At 49.1% G+C, this 22,814-nt stretch overlaps 1 protein-coding gene across 4 annotated transcripts in view; it reads right to left on the bottom strand.

The window, feature by feature from the left end:
- SEMA5B (semaphorin 5B) overlaps positions 1-22,814 on the bottom strand; it is a 118,497-nt gene that overhangs the window by 77,729 nt on the left and 17,954 nt on the right. Inside the window, exon 1 of one of the 4 annotated variants that reach the window (XM_074330893.2) lies at positions 3,610-4,380. The exons of the other annotated variants lie outside the window; for them this stretch is intronic. The gene's annotated coding sequence lies outside the window, so the exon portion shown is untranslated. Of the gene's footprint in view, positions 1-3,609; positions 4,381-22,814 lie in introns of those variants that run through there. 4 annotated transcript variants of the gene reach the window in all.

Below are 22,814 nucleotides of genomic sequence, written 5' to 3'. Positions count from 1 at the left end.
TTCCTGGTCTGTGCCTGGTCTCATACACACATGCTTGTGCCCGCTGTGGGGGAACATGAAGGCCTCTGGCCCTGTAAGTGACCTCTCTGTCCCTGTTCCATACTGGGTGAGTCTCATGTCAGTCCTGGAAGTTACGTGCACCCAGGCCTGGCCCTGTGCTGCTATATGACCAGCCAGCCCAGAACAGAATAGACACATGGTAGGTGGGCACCCAGCTCTATCCTGGGACCACGAAACTGCAGACCTCAGAGCATTCCCACGCGATGGGAACAAAAACTGCAAATCACAGAAATGTTTATTGCCCCAAAGCTGGCCATATAATGAAAACGTTCTCTGCTTTTCCAATGCCCATCCAGCTTTTCAGACAAAACTGGCACATTGAAGGAGATTGGGCCAGGAAAAGAGGGGAAGGTCAAAGGCTCCCAAACAGTTTCTGTGGAAAACAGATTCTGTGTAGTTAGGCAGAGACCATGGAGACTCAGGGCCTACAGGCAATATGCTGTGGCTTATCTGGGGTGACTCTAGATCCCAGGCAGTGCTGTGCAGCCTCTCCTCCCATCCCTGCTCTTGAGATGCTGTTTGTTTGGGGATTGTAAACTTAGCCACCAGAATCAAGCATTATTAGGAGATAAAAATCTGCTGCAAATGGATCACACAAGGCATTGCAAAGCCCAGCAGGCAGATTAAGAGATGATTTGCTGGTTTGTGCCACCTGAAGCACCTCTCTGCTCTATTCCACAAATCAGTATTTGGCAATAATTTCTCTGTAACACAAGGCTTCCTGTAAGTGCCTCTTCTGTGCTGGGGGATGGGAGAGCCTGCATACTAGTCTGAAGACAAATTTCAGTTAGAGTAGATGGGAGGCAGGAAAAAACGGGCTGGCACCTACCTACTCAAGGAGGAAAGAAGGGCACTTCTTAGCCAACTTCTCTACCTGCCCCCCAAACTGTCAGGAAAAGATGTCTGAGGGCTTCACGCACACGCATGCACACACATGCACACATGCAGGCATGTACTCACACACACATATGCAGGCATGTACTCACACGTACACACACATGCACACATGCAGACATGCACTCGCACACATGCACACACATGCAGGCATGCACTCACACACGCACACACATGCAGGCATGCACTCACACATGCACACACATGCAGGCATGCACTCACACACACATGCACACATGCAGTCATGCACTCACACACGCACACACATGCAGGCATGTACTCACATACACATGCAGGCACGTACTCACACACACACATACACATGCACACATGCAGGCATGTACTCACACGCACGCACGGTGCTGCCTCCCACACACATTGTAGGTTGTAAAACATCTCCTTCATGAAGCCCTCTTGGATTAATGAAGAATAAGACCACCATGACCCCACAGAGATTCTGCTAAACAAGAGACTCAAGAGGCTCCTCCTCCCGGTTTGCTCTCCCTCAGAAGTCTTTTATCTAGAAGGATGAGACGTAACCCAAACAAGGCACAGAATCCTCTCAGTTGGTTGGTTTCTTTCTTTATTGGTGCATAATAGAATGTCTGTCTCACTCTGCGAGCTCCCCAAGGCAGGGCTTACCTCCATTCATTCGGCACAGGACCCAGAAAGCTATAAGCAAATGCTTGTGCATATATGCACACATGTGCTCACGCTTGCATATGCCTTGGGTGCTGAACCCACCCTGGCTTCCATGCCACTTTTGGCTTTCGAGCAGATGTCAGGAGGGAATGGTGGTACCTGCAGTGGATTTTCCTTCCCAGATCTCATCCCCTACAGATGGGGGCCTTACCCGGGCTCCCTGAGCCTCACCACCACATTTCCACCAGGAAGACCCGGACGTTGACGTAGGCTGGGGAGGACTAGAAGTGATTCTCTGCCTACATTGGATGGGAACGTGAGCAAAATCACAGGAGACCAGAACCCAGGTGTCTGCACTCCTAGGCCAGAAATGGCTATACTTTATTGGCTACGTGGAGACCCAGTCCCATGAGGCCAAAGGTCACCTGAGATCCAAAAGAAAGAGTAGCAGCAGCAGTGTTAACGGAAACCAGGTTCTCAACCTGAGTAATGTTGCCCTCGGGGGGCCATTTGGTAATGTCTGGAGACATTTTTGATCGTCACAAAGGAGGGTGCTCCCAATGGGTGGAGGCCAGGGATGCTGCTAAACATCCTACAAGGCACAGGAAAGTCCTCCACTACCACGAGCTACGCAGCCCCAAATGTCAGTGGCGCTGCTGTTGAGAAGCCCTGCCCTAAACACTGCTGTTCCCCACCCGACATCGTGACATGATTTCAGAATCACAGCTCAGAATTCTCCAATGAGTCTAAATCACTGTCCTCCATCTCTGCCTTGGATTTCAGACAGGCCCCAAAGGATCAGGATATACTGAGGGAGTGGGATGCAGAGCTGGCCCCACACAAACCCCTGGAAAGTTGGAGATACTCCCCAAAAGGTTGTCAGAAGTCAGCACATCCAACCATCCTTATTGTATGAAACTTATACCATGTTTCCCTAAAAATAAGACCTAGCCGGACCATCGGCTCTAATGCATCTTTTGGAGCCAAAATTAATATAAGATCCGGTCTTATTTTACTATAAGACTGGGTCTTTAATGTAATATAATACAATATAATATATATAATACTGGGTCTTACATTAATTTTTGCTCCAAAATACGCATTAGAGCCGATTGTCCAGCTAGCTCTTATTTTCAGGGAAACACGGTAGAGACATAAGCAAAGACTACAAGCACAAGGGAGCAGAAAACACCATCACAGACATGTTTGCAATGCAAGACAGATGGGCATCCCGTGAAGTGACACAAGAGAGTTAAGAGCCCCTATGAGAAGCATGACTTCATTCAGCAGGTAGGCCCTCCCCGACTTCCTTACTCCCTGAGGCCGTCCAGGCTAAGGACATAACCAGAACGACAAGGATGACGGTTTAGATGGGTAAGCAGGGTCCCTGAGTCCCAAGGGTTGTGTCTCCCCCAGCCTCATGGTGTCTCATTTTGCACACTGCAGGTGGGGGCGTGCCGCTGCTCCAATGCCCTTTCCTGGTAGTGCTGGCAGCAACCTGGCCCTCAGGGGCCCAGCAGCCTAAGGTCTGAGGAAGCAAATAGAAGGACTTGAAGAGCCCTTAGTGGCCTCAGGATGATGTCAGGGTGGGAGGAAAAGAAAAGGGCAAGTCACTGTATCTTCAGCCCTTCAACCAACAGGGGTTTGGCAGCAAGGATGCAACTTAGCCCCAAATGCTGAAACACCTGTAAGTAGTGGGCGTTTCGGGGCTGCCTACCTCCACACACGCTAAGGCACACCTGTACCCAACCAGGGGAAGGAAGCGTGAGAGAAGCTTCTCCTTCCACGTTCCCCTTGCTCCTGAGAAAAACACCGGCAGCACCAGTTCCCTGAGGCCCCACTTACTCACCCCAAGTTGGCCCTGCTCCCTATACCTTCCACCACCCCACCCACCTAGCAAGGGGGAGGCAAACTAATGCCCAGTCTCTGAAAATAAAGCTGCAGAGCTAGTCCGCTGTGACTTACATGGACACAACCAGCAAACATGGAAAGGGGTGTCTGTCCAGTACTCACCACTAGCAGCTCAGCCGCGGGGTGGGAGAATCAGACAGCGGCAGGCAAGAGAAGCAATCCCGGGGAGGCGGGCGCCGTCGGCCCAACCTTCCAACAGTCTGTCACAGCCATCAGAGCCAGGGAAGCAGCAGGGCTCTCCCACTCCTCACCACCACCACCCCACTCCCGCACCAGCGCTCAGAACCCCAGCCCCCGCCTGGGAGCAGTCCCAGGTCTCTGCAAGGGGCCAGGTCCTTCCTCGGACTGATGAGGACTCGAGTCTCTGATCGTGTTTTTCAGTCCAGGGAACCAGGACTGCTGCTACTGCTTTCAGAGAGAAAACACTTCCCTGTACGATCAACCCAGACTGCTGCGCTAAGGTTAGCAAGAAAACATCTCCATCCTGTCTGGTGGCTCCAGGTGACTGAGTCTGGCTGCAAAGAAAGCAGGATACACGCAGCAGCCCACCCGGAATGGCTCCAATTGTCCCTCACATTGCGGAGCCTGCTCCCAGCACCAGACAGAAGCGCTGGAAACAGCTCACAGCCCCAGTGACACACCAATCAGACTGTCCTCCGACTGCCGAGCCCCAGCCACCCCACCAAGGCTGGCTTCTTCTCCTGAGTTTCCTCAAAGGCGCCTGAGGGTAGTTGAGGATGATATATGCTCATGGAGTGGCTTGCTCATCCCAGAAATAACTTCAACTTTGGCTGGACCAGAGAGCAGTGGCATAATGCCCTGGCTTAGGGAGAGGGGGAGAGATCTGCCAGAGTTTGTGTGTGTGTGAGCAGGAGAGGAGCATGAGAGGCAGGCTGTGTGTATCTCCCTGGGGTGTCTGTCCCTCTCTGATCTCCATCCAATCGCTCTCTCTTCTGGATTTTGAGGGGGTGGGGGAATGAATGGTGAGAGATTCACAGATTCCAGAGCAGGCAGGAGACACCATCTCTTATGCCTGGAGGGTGATAATGCCACCCCTCTAGTTCCTGCCACCTCCACAGCTGCTGCTGTCAGCCGTCGACTTCCTCTGCTGAACACGCTCTGGTAACAACTTTGGAAGAAGCAGTGTTTCCCAAAAGCGCCTGAGGCACAGTTCCTCTTTTTTCCAGCCTGGGTTCTTTCCTGTCCCCATTTTGGTCACTGCCCTCCCTGCCCTCCTGTCCCAATGCCCATTCTCCGGAAAACAGAGAGCCCAGAAGCCTATCCCCACCTGCTCCCATCTCAGAGCCACGTCTGTCTTCACTCCATTCCTGGGGTCCTGCGCTGACGGGAGGAGAAGCCGGCCACCAAGGGGCTTCCCATCAGCGGGGCTCCAGTGAGCCACAGACTTCCCTCACTTTCCTGTACCGCAGCCTCCCACCAGGATGTGTCACAGTCACAAGGGTGGGCGGTCACCACAGGTTGTCGGCACATTTGGTTCTGATAGAAAACAGGACTGGAGAGAGTGGCAGCAAGGGGTTCAGGATATTCCATGGCCTCTTGTCCCCCCCCCCCTTCTATAAGCTGAACCACCAATAGGTCTGAACATCTCTCTTTCACGTCCTGGCTACCACAAAGCAGGACTCCCTCTGTGGGTTTGGCATCACCACCAGGCCGTGCTACCCCAGGCCTCTGAGGAATCCCATTAGCTTGACCACGCAAGGTGACCACCTCAGCGCGGGGTACTGTGGGGTAACTGCCTAGGCTCACGGGTTAGGCAGAACCAGGACTTTAAAACAGTAGCTGTGTGATCTTGAGCAAATTGCTAAATCTCTGAGGTTCAGTGCCCCTCTATAAAAATTGGGAAAGTTAATACCTACATCCTAGGATTGTTGTGAGGATCAAATGAGATAAAATATGTAAGGTGCTACCCACACGCCTGGCTCCTATCAGGCCGTCAGGGAACGTTGGGTCCTGGCTTTTTCCTTTGATGGAATCCAGAGATGGATGTGATTGTTCCTGCAACGGGAAGCAGCCATGGGTGGGCTGCTTCAGGAAGAAGAGCCCAGCTCTGAGAAACTAAGAGAAGCCTTGAGAAGGAGCACAACCAGGGTGTAAGTCCAGGGAGGATCGGCTGAGGGGTGACGTGTTGGAAAAGGGAGTCCAGCAGAGGAGGCAGGACATAAAACAGGGCAAGCCACGCTGGAGAACAAGACTCCTGCAAGGGCTGGAGGAATCATTGGACAGAACAGGGCAGCATGTTGGGGGTGGAGAAAGCCCCTCCCCCAGGAGAAATGTCCGTCTGGGGTTTTCTGGAACAGAATCCAGGGACCATGGCAGACAGTGGCTGGATTAGTACCTACAATCAAAAGCCAAAAGGGACAACCTGAGGCCTAAATAGAAGAGAGCCAAGTTTCTCCATAAAGCAAGAGGGACGTAAAGCAAATGGCCCATGCTCTACCAGAAAACCCTTAATAACTACCAATGCCCATAGGGATGATGGGTAGACCACAACTCAAGGCTCTGGAATGGGAGACAGCCCCTGGGCAGAAGAGACTGCAATCATGTGTTGACCATGGAGGTCTCTCTCATTTCATTCCTAAAACAGGCTTGCCTGGGCCACACATGGGTTACATCCTAAAGCTCCCTCTGGCAGAGGAAAGTTAAGAAAGCATGGCACCCAAGCTTGTGAGATAGGCCTTGCTCTTTTGGGTAGTGAGGGGCGGGGGAAAGGGAGCCCTGCTGGGGTAGGGGAGAGGGGTGGGCCATGAACGCACATACTAGCACCTCAAAAGAGGCAGCCCACTATCATGGAGAGATGGGAGAGCCAAGAGGATTGGGTTCTAATCCCCATTCTGCCAACAAGGGCTGGGCTACTGGCCTTCTCTGGCCCTCTGTATCTTCCTCCTTGAAATGACACTAGATTTGTGGTCTTCAAATTTTTATTTCAGCAGCGGAACCCATTCTTCAAACGAAATCTTATCTAGAACATCTATATCTAGATCAGACAGAAGCAGAGGTACACTGGTGGGTAGGGGGCTGGACCCTGGACGCTCAGCCTCTCTCGGCAGTTCTGAAGGTAGCTCAGAGGAACCCCAGAGCGCCCCAGAACACAACATGAAACTACAACACTAGCTGTCGCTGAGGGCTTTTCACATCTCTGATGTCATGGCTTTTTATCCCCAGGGAAAGCTAAGTATACACCAGCTTGGATGGGCACCAGCTGGAGGGCCCAGCATGAGAGAGTCCCAAGGGAGGGAAGAGACTCCCCCCACCCCGCCCCCAGACACAGCACCTGTCGAAACTGCAGGCCCTGCAGCAGAGGTTGCTGAAGGTGGGAGCTGAGGCTACAGATGGCAGAAGGGAGACCAGCCGGGTCCCAGGCTCCACGGTGACAAATGTACTACACAGAGAGGCCAGATGGATGGCCCTGCCTTTGGCATCGAGGTTTCTCAAGGAAACACTGGGCTGCTTTTCATGCCCTGGATCGTTGCAGGCTCCCTCTCTCCCCAGCCCAGCCAAAGGATAAATCTCGCCTGCCAGGGGAGCTGGCTGCCCTGACCCCAGCCCTGTGCTTACCCCCCACCTACACCCCCCATCACCGTCGGCCTCACCCCATGCCAAGATGGGGGTCAGGCCCGAGCAGCAGGAGGGCTATGTGTGGAGCTGGGCCCTCATGGACTCCGGGGCCTGTCTTGGTTTGGCTTTTCAGGATGTTCTTCGTCTAGATTGTCCTCTTTTTGCCTTTTGAATCCTTCCCTCCTCCTGTCCAGGATTCTACCATGGGCCTTTGCCGTGTCCCCATCACACCAGAGGTATTAGTCTGACAGAAGCTGGCAGGTTCCAGGACACCTCGAAGCCCAAGACTGCCTTCTCCCTGCCCCGGGCCTCTGGAAAGGAGCAGCCTTCCGCCTGCTGCAGCCCTTCTCCACTGTTCTCACTCATCCAGGCAAAGGCTCCTCAGCGGGACATGCAGACACGGCAGGCCATCAGCGCCCCCACCGCCAGATTCTCTGTCTCCCAGGGAGGATTTTATTTCTTCTTTGGTCCATCTTTGGTTATTTCTTTCCCACTCCCGCCCTGTCTCCTCTAGCCACTTCCCCAGGAAAGGAAAAGATCAGAAAAAGGTCTCCCCTGGTTCCCCACCCCCAGCCTTCTCAGCCTCTCTTCTCGATGCTTTTCTGTGAATCCAGCACATTACTTCATGTGGCACTTTATGGTTTGTAACCTGCTTGTTTACCCTTCATGACAGGAGGGTGGGGATCCCCAGCTCCACGTTTTAGGGGTGGGAGCCAAGCTCAGAGGGTCCAGCTTGTTGGTGGCAGAGTGTTTCTCACTTTATCATGGCTTTCTTCTCCTCACCTCTCTTCAGCTTCCCTCACTTTCCCCTCCTCTCCTCTATCTCTCCCCTCCTCTCTCTTCCCCTTTCTTTCAGGTACCTCTTCTCAATCCTTCCCTTGCTTCCCCAAAAGATCTCCAGATCTGAGATCAGAGCAGGTGGGAACCTCAGGACCAACTCATCCTATTCCCTGGTTTGCAGGTGAGGAGACTGAAGCCACCTTAGCTGGCTGGGTCCCCAGGCCCTTCCCCTGTGTCTACCAGGGCACGCGGGTGGCTGTGGGGGGCCAGGAGGGGTAATGGATTTCTTAAGTCATCCTGATTTTATTACTTGAAGTATTTCTAGGACAGGACTCAAGACAAATGCTCACTGGCCTGTTCCTTCCCTCCTTCTGCTGCAGAGATCCTTCCTCTCTGCCCTGTTTCCCTTGGAAGGGAAAGGTCAAGGTCGTGTTGCTGCAGGCAAAGTCACCAGCAGGGGGAGTCTTTGAGAAGTTTACCAGCTCCCTGCCCCCTCCCTAAGTGGTGCTGTCCTTATTGGCTCTTCCTCAGACAGATTCCCACCGCCTCTATGGGTCACCCTTTCTCATCCTCACACCTCACATTAGGACATTCCCCTCTTAGATGTGGGAGCATACTATCTAAGCATACCATGCTGGCCATGGTTTTCAAGACGGCTCCTCGCAGGAGCCTCCGTGGGGGCCCACTGACCACAGATTGGACCCCCCCACACCCCACACCAGCCTGACTTTCCCATTCCCAGGGCTGGTCCCTCACAGCCATGTCCCAGGGTGTTTTGGCAAACCCTCTTGGAGTGCCCTGCATAAGCAGGGAGGCCTGCTTCAGCCGAGTTGGGGTCAGCTGCTCAGGGCAGCCAGCATATGTGGCCAGCAGGGGGGAGGAGCTGGCTGGCTAGAGCAGAAAGGACAGGGGCTTTGGAATCAAGAAGCTTGGGCTGGATTCTGAGCTAGCACTTACGAGCTCCTTGACCTTCAGAGAGTCACTCCTAAGCCTCCACTTCTCATCCGTTAAATGAGTGGAATAAAAGTTCCAAGCTTATCTATTTCACCAGGTGTAAGAGAATTACAAGGACAACGCAGGTGACCATGTTCTGGAAATGGAGGTAAGGTAGGAGAAATGCTATTCCCCAGGTCTGCAGAGCTGTCAATATTCAACTTCATCTGCATGGCTCCAAGACTACCCTGCAAGGCGACTCGTTTTGTTTTAGGTCAGTGCCTAGCTTTCCCTCTGTGTGGCTTTGTTCCTAACTCCTGGCCTCCTAGAGTCCCCAGGTAGGAGGCTGTGACTCTATGCTGCCTCATCCCAAGGGTTCCATTTGGTGAAGACACAGTCCAAATCGCATCTGCTTAAGTCATTACAAGTGAAGAGATTTACTTCTGAGGCCTTCATTATCACCTAATTGTGTTCTCACTAAAAATTCATTAATTAGCCATTCTAAAGCTGTCAGCACATTTAAATAGACTCATAGACTTACAGCCTTTTAGAGTTGGAAGAGAACTTCAGCAAGTTTAACCTGTTCAACCTCCTCATGTTAGAAATCAGGTGAGGCCCAGAGAGGTTAAACGACTCAATCAAGGTCATACAGCAGGCTAGTAATGGAAGTCAGGGTTAGAAACCCAAGCCGTTGAGTTCTAGCTCAAAGACCCTCCTTCCTAAAGAAAAGCAATGTCACCCCTCATTTTCTATGATCTATCCTTTTCCCAAAGGATATAACCCTAAGAAAATATAAATGTGGAGTTTTAAATAGATTAAAACACAAAACAAAACACTAAGAATGATGATATATGTACCTGAGCCAAATGATCAGCTGTAACACGCAAATGGGCCGTGTGCCTCCTGGGGCGAGGGCAGCAACAACCCTCCCCTTCCTGGGGGAAGAGCAGACATACAGACGGGACCTACGGAGCCAGACGCTAGCTCTGCGGAGACCACCCGCAGCAGATTAAGTGCGGATTCTAGCCTCTGCCTGGACATCCTGATTCAGTGGAACCCAAGAATCTGCATTTCAGAGTAGCATAGGCTAAGAGTTTCTAAACAAAACAAAAAACAACAACAACAGCAAACATACGCAACAACTGCAGAGGCAGAGAGGAAAAGAGAATGTGCCGTGGAGGTGGACGCCTAATAAAATGAGCAGAGGAGCAGCCCTCCGGAACGCTCTAATGGAATGCAGGCGGGAGGGAGCAGTTGGCCCGAAAAAGGGTCCAGGTAGCACAGGTACTGAGAGGGGCTCAGGTCCAGGACCCTGGGCAAGTGCCCAAACCTGGCGCCAAGGTTCTCAGTCATGGTGGCCATGGGCCCAGCTGTTTATGAGGCAAGTGTCTGCCAGGACAACACTTTCAACACAAGGCCAAGGGGCTGGCCCTGGAGGCCCAGGCCAGAATCACGAATGCCTCTACGGCACTCAGTGTGCAACAGGTACTGTCCCAAATCTCTGTATATGAATCAATCAAATCCTATTTAAACTCTGTGAAGTGGGGGCAGTGCTATCATCCCACAGTCCGAGGAGGACACAGGCTAGAAAACTAGCCACAGGGTCAGTAAGTGGCAGAGCAGGGACTTAGACCTTGTCTGACTGCTCCACTCCTCCTGCCTCCGGAGCAGATCAGAAGCTGGTCATCTGGCCCGGGGTGCACAGTATTTCTCGAAGGGGGAGCCTATGATCTGTGTTGAGGGTTGCACCTTCCTTGTGCTCTGCAGGGGTTCGTGTCCCTGGCCTCTGCCACCAAATGATAATGAGGTTCCCAAGTCACCCTGACAACCAAAAACAGCCCCCCACACACCTGTGAGTGTGGTGGTATGTCCAACCCAGGAGTAGCACTGGAGGTGAAAAGCAAGAATGGAGTGGGAAGGGGGCGGCCAGTTAGCTCAGTTGTTTAGAGCTCAATGCTCTTAACAACAAGGTTGCTGGTTCGATCCCCACATGGGCCAGTGTGAGCTGCGCCCTCCACAACTAGATTGAAACAACTAAGTGACTTGGAGCTGATGGGTCCTGGAAAAACACACTTAAAACAAATAAAAGTTAAAAAAAAAAAAAAAAAAAAGAATGGAGTGGGAAGATGCACTGAATCCCAGAGGCTTGGCCTTGCTCTGCAAGGGACTGCACTGGAAAGGGAGCAAGCCGAACCACAGGAGGGGCCCCTGGGAGTAGCACGGTAGATTTTGTATCCAACAACCCCTCAAAGCTCAGGGTACTGTGCTGCTGCAGGAAGAGTGAGGAAGGGTGATGCTGGAGCAAAAAGCAAAGGCGTGAGAACCCATAAACTCAGACACCCGAGGCTTGAAACGGAAACCTCAGGTGAGTCTGAGTGGGGGATTCGCCTCCACTGCCTTCAGTTGACTTCAGCATCTCCGTTTTCTCTCACATGTTGGCAAAGACTGGCCACAGCTCTCAGAATCTCAGAGGGTGAGATTGTTTTCTACAGAGGCCTGGGTAGCAGTAGGAGTATCGTGGAGAATAAAGGGAACAAGCTGAGAACTCAAGCCATAGACTTTAGACAAGAAACTTATCTCCTCCACCCACCATTTTGTTTTTAACCTTGGTGGGTGGCAGCAGAAAATTCATAAAGAGCTGCTGCAGTCCTCAATGGGCTGGGAGAGCCCTCTGTGCCTTTTTGTAGGGAACCCCTTGCATCTCCTCATCAGATGTGGCGTCAGGGCAGGGTGGGGAACCTTCAAACTTTCCTCGTGTAGTAATCAATACACCAAACTGCATCCAACTCTTCTTTTCCCACCTCTCTCCCCTTTAAAATTTCCAGGGACCCAAAACCCAGAATGTATTTGCAATGTGCTGAAGAATACATTTAGACAATATAACCTAAGTTCCACCCACTCATTCCTTTAAAAGTCCAGGCCTGAAGACGTCCCATTCATTAGAGGCAGAAGGAGTGAGCACAGATAATCCATAAAGCAGATCACTAAGACGCGATGACATTCCTTGGGTATTTATTGGGTAACTGTCCTTTGAAAACTCCGAAATGCTACACTAAAAGGTAAATGCTAGATGTTGTACATCATGCAAGAGCAATGCAAAACATAATCCTTGCCCTCCAGGAAACAAGATATAAACACTGTGTCATTTTCTAAACAATGTCAGAATAAGTGTTTTACACAATTTCTATTGATGTTTGGAAGTGGAGAGATTGGCTCAACGGGCTGTGCATCCCAGCGTGTCAAGCCTCATTAGAGACGTCCTGGTGGGAGAAATCCAAGTTCAGGAAAACAAAAATGGGTTAGGTCCATGGGGCAATAGGGAGGGAGAAGGGGAGGGGCGACTTGAGAGCATCATTCTTGGGGCTCTGTGCTGGGTCCAGGCAGACAGGCATCATGGCTGGGGAATGTGGGAGAGCTACCTTTTAAACTATTCAGTGAATCAAGTGTGTGGTATACTGAAGGAGCCCTTCACATTTTTGATATATACATGGGAAGGCATTCCCTCAGAAGCAGACCTACTTCAGTCCTCCCAAACACGCCTTTGTGTGGATAACCATTGTGAGACATGTCTGAAGCAAGACACATTCAAGTTTCACAGTTCATTTTTAGCTGCAAAACTTGCAAGAGCAGACGAACAGAAGCAAACTCCTGCTTCTCTTCCATTGGAGAGAGCAACCCAATTTGGAGAATAAGCACCAACTAGCTACATGCAGAGCTCAAGCTGTGAATCCTGAAGAGCTTTAACCTAATGGCAAATTGCAATTCTTCTTCGGCAGTGGGAGGCAGGGTCAACCCCATCCTGATCCTGTTATGTATGTCTCTTAGCGACCATCGGAGCACCTGCTTCGGAGAAGTCTTATAAGACTTCTTTTTGAGCACAGGGTTATTTATTGCAAAAGAAAGTGCTTTGAAGAGTACAGCATTAGGAATAGAGACAGTGGAAATGTAATGGCTATGGGCGATGTCAGAGGGGTAGTGGATGGGGGAAGAGAGGTTGTCACTGTGTGAGGGATATAAATGATAAATGTCTAACTACTACATTGTTTTGTGCACCTGGAACCAATAAAAAATGTTAAAAAAAAATAAAAAAGAAAAAAAAGAAAGAAAGTGCTTTGGATGCCATTTCAAAATTAAATTTGTTAAGAAATAATTATGAAATTAAGCTTCATGTAAATCCACTGACCTTTGGTTTTCTTACCTGTGAAATGATGATGACCCCAGCGCTACCTATTTCTGAGATAAGGATAAGGTAGCACTTTGTAAGCTGGAAAGCACTGCAAAAGAAAATGACTAAAGTCGAGAGTTTGTGGTATGCTTTTAACATCCTAATAAACCTGCTAGGGAAAGAGCAACAAGTACGCATTATTGCCAACAGGAAGGAGAAAGCACCACGCCGATCCAGGCAGATTGCTGAGTTTATATGAGTTTAAGAATTCTTGGAATGTCCAGGAAGTACGAGGTACCCTGAAAAGCACAGGGGGTACAAAGGGGAATGAGAAGCAGTCACTACCCACCTGGAAAAATCTCAGGAAGAAATACGCCCCCACACATATCAAAATGAAAAGCAAACTTCTGGGAAACCAAACCAGCGTAACAAAGCACACGTAGTAAAACCTTCAGGCTTCCGCCAGAACCCACTCACTATTAGTTCACGTATTTCATATGTATTCTTTTAGATAAAAGTAATCAGAACCCAACTCAATTCAAAGGGGCTAAACCGAAGAAAATCTAATCACTCACACGAAAGGAGGTTTAGAGGTTCAAAGAGGAAAAAAAACAAAAAACATCCAGTTGACAGTTCCTTCCACCTCTCCACTCTGCCAGCCTCTGTAATTCCATATCCCACTCTGCCATCCCTAGAAGGCGTTTGCCCAAAGAAAGTTCTGGAAGTTATAATTTGGTTGCCAAGAGCAATCAGGGCTGTGTGTCTCCTCATGTACTTTCACTGGGAGAATGATTTCCTGTGGGTCTCCACTGCTAATGAGGAAGAGCTTTCCCAGAAATCAGCTGAGAATCTCTCTTCAAATCCCATTAGTCAAAATTGTGTCACATGTCCATCTATGACCCAAACACGGACAAAGGAAAAGAGTGTCCCCTTATACTAATCAGGAGTACTTAGGCTGAGGTCAATCCCAAATTTCATTGCTGCTACTCAGGGAAGGGGTGTGCAATGGATGAGGGGAAATTAACCATGAGATGCCCTACTCAGTTATAAGGACTTAGGTTATCCATTCGCCAAGCCCATATAATAAACGCAAATTAAAAGTAAAGAGACATTTGCTTTAGGCAGGTATATTGTGTGTAGCAAGAAAGGGACATCAGTCAGCAAGCACCGCTGGAAAAACTAAAACGCAGTCCCAACAACTTGAAACCTCAGGGTGCCATTTGGTATAAGCAAATCGTCCTATAAGCCGCACTGAATTATAGCCCAGTCCATTAATTAAAGTTCCTAACATACCCTTGGGACATCAAGAAAAGGTTACATTTATGCTTGCATGACTCTATTTAAAAAGGCAGGGACGCATGTAATACATTTTATAGAAAATCACAAACACAATTTTTAAGTGTTGTTGCTTAAAGGGACAAATCTTAATGCAAGTTTAAAAACTTTGAAATTTGGAATGACCCCCCCACCCACCCACCCCAGCTTCTCTGGAGAGCTGGGATTTAATGTGCAGACTGCAAATATGTCACACCACATGCAGTAAGATGTCATGGCAGGCCTTCCCCCAGGCTCCTTCGCTGATGAAAATTGACTGTCCCTCATTTCCCAACTGGGTGGCTGATTACCAACGCCAAACAAATAGTAGGTATTTGCTTTGTGATGTTGCTCTTCTAGAACAAATAATCAGACTCCCAGCCCCACCTAGACCTATCAAATCAGAATCTCACAGGTGTGGACCATACTCTGTCTTTCCTTAAAGTTCCCCTAGTAAATCTGATGATGAGCCAGACCAAACGTCATAATATCTGTCTAAGAATCCAGAGTGCTCTGTAGGAAAAGCCCTGTGAATAAGGGAGCAGGGCCTCATGCAGCTTTACAAGGTCATCTCTTTTGTACTCCTTGCCTCCTGGAAGACCAGCATGAAACATCAGAAACAGGATGCTCTGAGCACTCACCCCTTCCGGGGACAAGCATAATTCCACTTCTCCAGGTACAGGTCCCAGCAGTGCCTGACATACACCACCCACCAAGTAATTCTCTTGCTCAAGAACCACAGCCACTCTGCCTCTCAGATCCAACTGCTCCCCCTCCTCAACCTGTTCCTGCCGAGAGCCTTCCCCCAACTCCAGACTGCACCCCAACAGCATCAGGGTGCTGGAGGGGGGCAATATCATCCCTCCCCAGCAAGGAGAGACATTCTTGGTCACCTGTTAAATGATACCACTGCCAGTTTCTACTTCATATGCCTTTGTCATTGACTCGCCACCCCATCCTGTCTCATTTTTCAAAGACATTCCTCATGTTAGGTTTAGTCCCTCTCCTGCAACTGGCTGAGGGCTGGGGGAAAGGAAGTAGAATAGGGACTCAGGACTCCTTGGTCACTAGAATGTGACTCTCAGGGACCAGTAGTTGGTTGGCCTGAGGGGGTGATATATACTCTTCACTGTTTTCCAGGCAACAGAGAGAGCAATGTCCTAACCGTTGAAACACTCCGGCCAGGGAGACCAGGTCCCAGGAGGCTGCCCTGCGCCACGCGGATCACCACATCCTACAAGTCAGCCCTCAGCCTCTTGGACACTCCACCTTCCCAACTCCTGTGACCTTTCGTTACCAGCCTCTGTGTGACCAGAGATTACGGGCTTGACCATTACCCGAAAGGCTCTTCCAGTCCTGGTTCCACTGAGCACCACCTGTCTGACCTTGAAGATACCCTACAACCTCTCTGAGCCTAGCCTCCTCTTCTGGGATGGATGAGGATTGTCTTGGCTCATGTGCCCAGTTCTCATAAGGCTTAAAACGTACAACAAACGTGAGCATGCTCCATCAACCAGACAGCACTGTTCACTCATAAGGGATCACTGTCCACCAGGCTCACAGCATCTCCAGCCAGGAAAAGTGTTTCATTCATCTCGTGTCTCCAGTGATGGTGTTGGCAAATGTCTCCTGAGGAATGGCTGCAGGGTGGTACATGAATGGAATGAGGAGGGGGCATCGGAGGAGAACGGGAGTGCCTGACATGTCAGGACAGTGAAAATGAAGAGTCAGAAGAAATGCCCCTTTCCTACCACCTCCAGTCTCCAGGCACTAACAATGCCCCCTATCTGATTAGACAGCTAACTTTTTTTTCCCTCAGCAATATGTATTTCTTGGTAATTCCTTAAAGACGGCTCAGTAGCAATAAGCACATCTAGTACCCAGATTGTGTGGTCTTTAAACACCAGCGTTCCTTGGACTAATGAATGATTCCATATCTGGGGTGGAGAATATACAAGATGACCTTGAAATATTTGGTTGTAATAGAAAGCAAGAAAACTACTAAAGATAAAGGGATTCTGTTAAAGGGACACAGAAGGGAACACAGAGGGAATCTCTTGGCCAAATTTGAGACAATTTGCACATGAAAAAGAATAATGAATGCAATTGATTTTAACAGATTGATATACAAAAATTCCTGTGTTCATAATGTTACTTAAGGTGGCAGGGAAGACAAAATAGAAAACAAATCCACAAAGAACACAATTGGAAGCAACTAGGGTATAAACCTCTTAATCAGAAAATTGACAAAAGAAAAGATTTAAATATTTATCCTGTCTTTCCTTCATAAATTATATATATACAAATGTGTGTGTGTGTGCGTGTGTTTGTGTTTTACTGATAGGGCTTCATGATTGGCCCTTGAACCTCTACGGCTCTTCTTATTTTTTATAAAGATTTTTATTAAAAATATAGATAACATACAATATCATATTAATTTCAGGGGTACACCATGTTATCCAACATTTATAACTAAAGAAGTGATCACCATGATTGATAAATCCAGCAGCCATCTGACACTGTACCATGCTATCACAATATTATTGACTATATTTCCCATGCTGTACATTACATCCCCATGACTTATTTGTTTTATACCTGGAAATTTGGACCTCTTATTCCCCTTCCTCTTTCCCCTCTCTTTTTAAATTTATCAATTACAGTTAACATTCAGTATTATTTTATATTAATTTCAGGTGTATAGCATAGTAGTTAGACATTAATATAATTTAAGAAATGATTTCCCTAACTAGTCTAGTACCCACCTGGCACTATACATAGTTATTACCATATTATTGACTATATTCCCTGTGCCTTACTTTGCATCCCCATGACTATTTTGTAACTACCAATTTGTACTTTTTAATCCTTTCAGCTTTTTCATCCTACCCTCAACCCCCTCCCATCTGTCACCCCGATAAATCTAGTACCCATCTGACACCATACATGATTATTACTATATTATTGACTATATTCCTTATGCTATACCCTCCATCCCCATAACTACTTTTTAACAACCAATTTGTACTTCTTAATCCCTTCCCCTTTTTTCACCCACACCCCCAACCCTCCTCCCATCTGGCAACCATTAAAATGTTTTCTGCAAGTTTGTTTGTTTTGTTTGCTAATTTTATTCTTAGATTCCACATATAAGCAAATCACATTGCATGTGTCTTTCTCTGTCTGACATACTCCACTCAACACAATATCCTAAAGAGCCATCCATGCCGCCACAGATGGCAAGAACCCATTCCCATCCATGGCTGAGGAATATTCCACTGTATATATGTACCACCCCATTTTTATCCATTCTTCCATCGACGGATACCCAGGCTGCCCCTATATCTTGGCCATTGTAAACAGTGCTGCAATGAACACATGGATGAACATGTCCCCCTGAAGTAGTGTTTTGGGTTCTTCAAATAAATACCCTAAAGTGGAATTACTGGGTCCTTGTTTGTCTGTTGTTATAGCCTTCGTTTTAAAGTTTATTTTGTCTGGTATAAGTGTTGCTACCCCAGCATTTTTTGTTTGCATTCTCATGGAGTATCTTTTTCCATCTCTTTACTTTCCATCTGTGTGTGTTTTTTAATCTGAAGTGATTCTCTTGTAGGCAGCATATGTAAGGGCTTTGTTTTATATCCATTCAGCCCTCCTGTCTTCTGAGTGGAGCATTTAATCCACTTACATGAAAGTAATTGTTTATAGATATGTAACTATTGCCATTTTATTATTCATAATTTTTATCTTTTTTTTCCCATCTGAAAGGAGTCCCTCTGACATTTCTTATAATACTGGTTTGGTGGAGATCAGAGCAGTGGAGCTCACCAGGCCAATAAGATTCAGATTTGGCCTGTGGGGGGGCGGGCTAAACACAAGCAAGATGGCGCCCGCTTGCCAGCTGCAGGGACGGAGCATCCCTTACTGGGAAAATGCTGACTGTCCTCCGGTCCTCCCTCCAAGCCACACACCTCAGTGTCCCCCTCCAAATGTCTCGAGGCCCTCCGAGTCACTGTCCCTCCGCTGGAACCCAAGGTGAGTACCTGCAAGTGAGTCTGTGCACGGGCCATTTAAGAGGATGTCTGGGTTTCCCGCATCCTTCCGTCCCACCCGAACGGTTGGAATCCCCACTGTTTTTCACAGTCAGATGTTGTGGGGGCTCCTCTTCCCGACATCAGTACTCTGGGGAAGCTGTTGTGGGGGGCTGGGGTCCCTCGCTCCTCCGAGGGGAACTCTCCACAGCCTAGATATCCCTCCTGATTCTCAACCACCACTTGGAGGTTTGGGGCCTGTTCCGCATCTCTGCTCCTCCTACCTGTGTCGTCATGGCTTCTTTATATTTTTAGTTATAGGACTTCTGTTTGGCTAGACTTCAGATGGTTCTCCAAGTTGATTGTTCTATGATTTAGTTGTAATTTTTTTTTTTTTATAACTAGTGTGATTCTCTTTTTTTTTTTTTTTTTTTAAGATTTTTTTTATTGGGGGAAGGGGAACAGGACTTTATTGGGGAACAATGGTCAAATTGTTGTCCTTTCAGTCTTAGTTGTGGAGGGTTCTGTTCAGCTTCAAGTTGTTGTTCTTTCAGTCTTAGTTGTGGAGGGCGCAGCTCAGCTCCAGGTCCAGTTGCCGTTGCCGTTGCTAGTTGCAGGGGGCACAGCCCACCATCCCTTGCGGGAGTCGAACCGGCAACCTTGTGGTTGAGAGCCCGCGCTCCAAAAAACAACTGAGCTATCCGGGAGGCAGCTCAGCTCAAGGTGCCGTGTTCAATCTTAGTTGCAGGGGGCAGAGCCCACCATCCCTTGCGGGACTCGAGGAATTGAACTGGCAACCTTGTGGTTGAGAGCCCACTGGCCCATGTGGGAATCAAACCGGCAGCCTTCGGAGTTAGGAGCATGGAGCTCTAACCGCCTGAGCCACCGGGCCGGCCCATTTAGTTGTAATTTTAATGTGTTCAGGGAAGGACACAGGAAGTGTTTATCTACTCCGCAATCTTCTAGACAGGTAACTTTTAAAAGTTACTCTAACTCCAAATAGAAAAGGATGTTATTAAAGCTTTCCCAGGCCGGCCCTGTGGCTGAGGTGGTTGGAGCACCGTGCACCTAATGTGGAGGTCGCCGGTTCAATTCCCACATGGGCCAGTGAGCGGCATCCTCTACAGCTAAGATTGTAACAGCTCTCCTTGGAGCTGGGCTGCCGTGAGCAGCCGGAAGTTGGTGTGAGCTGCCGTGGGCTGCTGAGTGTTGCCGTGGTTCGTAGCCCTCTAAGGTGCTTGCCTGACCCAGCTGCTGCTGCACTGAACACTGAGATTGGGAACTTGGGGGTTTGGAAGCTTGAGGTGGGACCTTGGAGGGCAAAGCCTTCCCCTAACTCCTCACTGCTTTGGTTTCCTGGAGGAACAGGCCCTCAGGACGCTGAGAGAGCCAGGATGGCAATTGGGTATTTGAAGGGAGGATATGCTGAGCCACCCCAGTCCTGGGAACCCACAGGACAATCCTGACCCCCCTTCATGAGCTCTGCAACACGAAATACCCTACCACTACCACCCCAATTCTCAGAACAAAAACAGCCTCTTAAGAGGTGAAAGGGTAGCTGCTTTTCACCACACAAGAGTCTGAGCTGCATTTTCAGATATTCCCACCTCCGCCCCTTTGCATCCCCAGGCCTAAACTGTAATGGGATAATTGGGATAAGATATAAAGGAGAACTCCCCACCCAGAAAAGCATGCAGAATAAGAGGGTGATAATTTTTAGATATAAAAGAACTCTCCCTCAATGTTACCCCTGCACTTTGAGCACGGGAGCAAAATGGCAAGCCAGCATATACTCTTGGGCACATCCCCACCACACACACACACATGCACACACACTTGCTCTCGCCCTCCATTTCCTTCCTTCTCACTCAATATTAGAGCTGGATAGGGCCTTGCTCCCAGGAACAGAGGGTGGCCAAGGGCTCTCTAAATAGCCCCAAATCCACAGTCTGCCCCACCCTCACTCTCCAGGCTAGAGCACAGGGAAGCCAGAGCACAGGTAGGCCAGAGCCTGCTTTGGGGGGGGAACCTGCTTTGGCCATCTCCACCCTCACTCCAGAGCTTATGACATCTGCTAAGCACTCCTCAACTTGAAACCTGGATTCTTCCCCTTATAGATACCAAGGCAAGTATGAATCCAAGTCCACATACATCTAATCAGTGCCAGGCAGTGGAATGAACTAAGGGAAAGGTACAGGAAATGCATAGGCCACTGTCAAAGTGTAATTTCAAAATGCTGTCATATAATTATTTCAGTCATTAGCGAGGGATGGTAAAGCTGGCTCAAAAGAGAATTGGAAGAACAAGGGTTATATATACATCTAATTTCATAAAGTCCAGCCCCTAATCAATAGCAAATTGAAAGTCAAGCAAAAGTACATTCCCAGAGAGAATGAAATAATCTTTGGTTGAACCTGGTAGGTGGGAGTGTGAGGTTGCCAGGACATGCAGTCACCTTTTTGCCAGGTTTCCAAGCTTTCGGTGCCTTTTCTGAACAGCACAGTCCTTGCCCTTCAAGGGGCTTTCCAACACATCGTGAGCCAAGACTGTCACACACAGTATGGTTAAACAGTCCCGGAAGAATTATTGTTCATTCTGTTAGGCATGACAATGGCACACTGGTTTATGTACAATGTAAATAAATCCCTAACAGTCGAGATGCACACTGAAGTATCCATAGATAAAATGTGATGTCTGGGATGTGTTTACAAATATCCCAGGATACACAAAAATTGGGAGGAGAATAGATGAAACAAGATGGGCAGAATATCACTGTTGAAGCACAATTGAGGGGTACATGGGAATTCATACATGGTTCTCTCTACTTTCGGGTATATGCAAATTGTTTTCATGCTAATAGTTAAAACAAGACAACATCCTGTCACAGGCTTATCATCTTCTCGTATACTATATGATTGACTGTGTTCACCGCTTTTTCTCTGACCCCTGCTTAGAATATACACTCCAAGGGGGCGGGGCTCCTTGTCATTGCTTCCCCTGCCAAGCACTAGAAGAGCATCCAGCACCTATAGGCACCGGATGGGTATTTGTCAAAGAATTATTTGGAACGACTCCACCAAGGTGGGAACTGCGGAAGGAAGTTAGATGCTGCAGGTAGAGGCCATACATTTGAAAACCTGGCAGCGGAGAGAAAAGGCAGAGACAACTCAAGCAGCCAAGCTGGGTGCGGGTTTTTGGAGAAGGGCCACATTGGGCCTGTTTGAAGCCAGGAGGAGAGAGGCAAGGCCATCCAAGAGGCAGATAGGATACAGACCAACAGGGCAGGGGTCTCCGTGGGCCCCGGGTTCAGGAGCCAGAGTAGGGGCTGAGCCTCCAGCTGGAGTGGGGGTCCTGCCGCTGCCCCGGGCTGGGTGTCACTGGATGGCCTGTGGGGCAGCACTCTGCCCCGCTGCAGGTGCACTTTGATGTGGCTCAGGCTGCTGGGCAGAGGAAACCCAAGCTTCCCAGTGCTGTGCGCTGCATCAATGCCACCCAGTTTTCAATGAGGCTGTAGAAGATGTGGGCCTCTGGGCCCATGAAGGGGCAATTGCTCTGCAGACAGAGTAGCTGGCAGGAAATCAAGGCACAGCATTTCGTCCAGAGATGAAAGGGAGTTTTTACCCTGACTCCTCTCAATGCACCCACACTCCATCTCCACTCCCGGGGAGGTGTTCTCAGTGTGACAAGTACAGGCTTAGAGACTTCTATTTTTTCCCCCAGTTCCTCACCTCCTCCAGGGGAAAAATACACAGTGGGGGTACGTGTAAGGAGATGGCCTGTGGGCTCAGAGAAGGGTCTGTGTTATCTCTGCAGGTTTCAATTATCCAAACGTCCCCTTTGCAATCGGACGAGAGAAGGGTCTGTGAACACACCAGGTATAAACACAGCACAAAATGTGTTCCCTCACCCCTGGAATATCATGTCCTGCCCAACCCCAGCCCTGTGTTTAGAGATTTCCTGCCTCCATTCACATGTATATTCCTGTGTGTGCGCGACAGACAGAGACTGAGAGACAACTGAGAGAATGCAGTTCCATGGCTGCCCCACAAAGGACCCTGCACACGTCCCCTGCTCTATTTCTAGCCCCTGAGACTCACCAGTGACCTTGAAATCCTGCAGGGATTCAGGGCCCTACTGTTTACGCCACACAGCAGATATAAAATCAGGACGCTTTGTGTGAGAACATGCCCCAACTATGCTTTTGAGAGATGGGGGTGGGGGAACCAGGATGTCTTCCCACATTAGCTGTCTCATTAAAAACTCCACACACATTGGCTAAGGTCCTGATGCCAGGCATTGGGCTGGGCAAAGGGACACAAAGATACACGCAGCTCTGTACCCTGGGAGATGGAGTTCAAGCGTGGAGACCATCGCATCACTGCAGCTGTACAGGTGGCTCCAGGCACTGAGGGCAAAGCAGAGAGAGGTGCCTGGGATTCTCTCCCTGGATGTCCCTAAGATTCACCTGGGGAGCCCTAAGATAAATACCAATGCCCAAGTCCCACCTG

This window comes from Rhinolophus sinicus, chromosome 17, assembly GCF_057876585.1.
Source record: "Rhinolophus sinicus isolate RSI-liver-muscle chromosome 17, RSI-T2T, whole genome shotgun sequence".
Taxonomy (NCBI): domain Eukaryota; kingdom Metazoa; phylum Chordata; class Mammalia; order Chiroptera; family Rhinolophidae; genus Rhinolophus; species Rhinolophus sinicus.
Note: the sequence above shows the minus strand (reverse complement) of the source record. Positions and strands in the feature narration are given on the sequence as shown.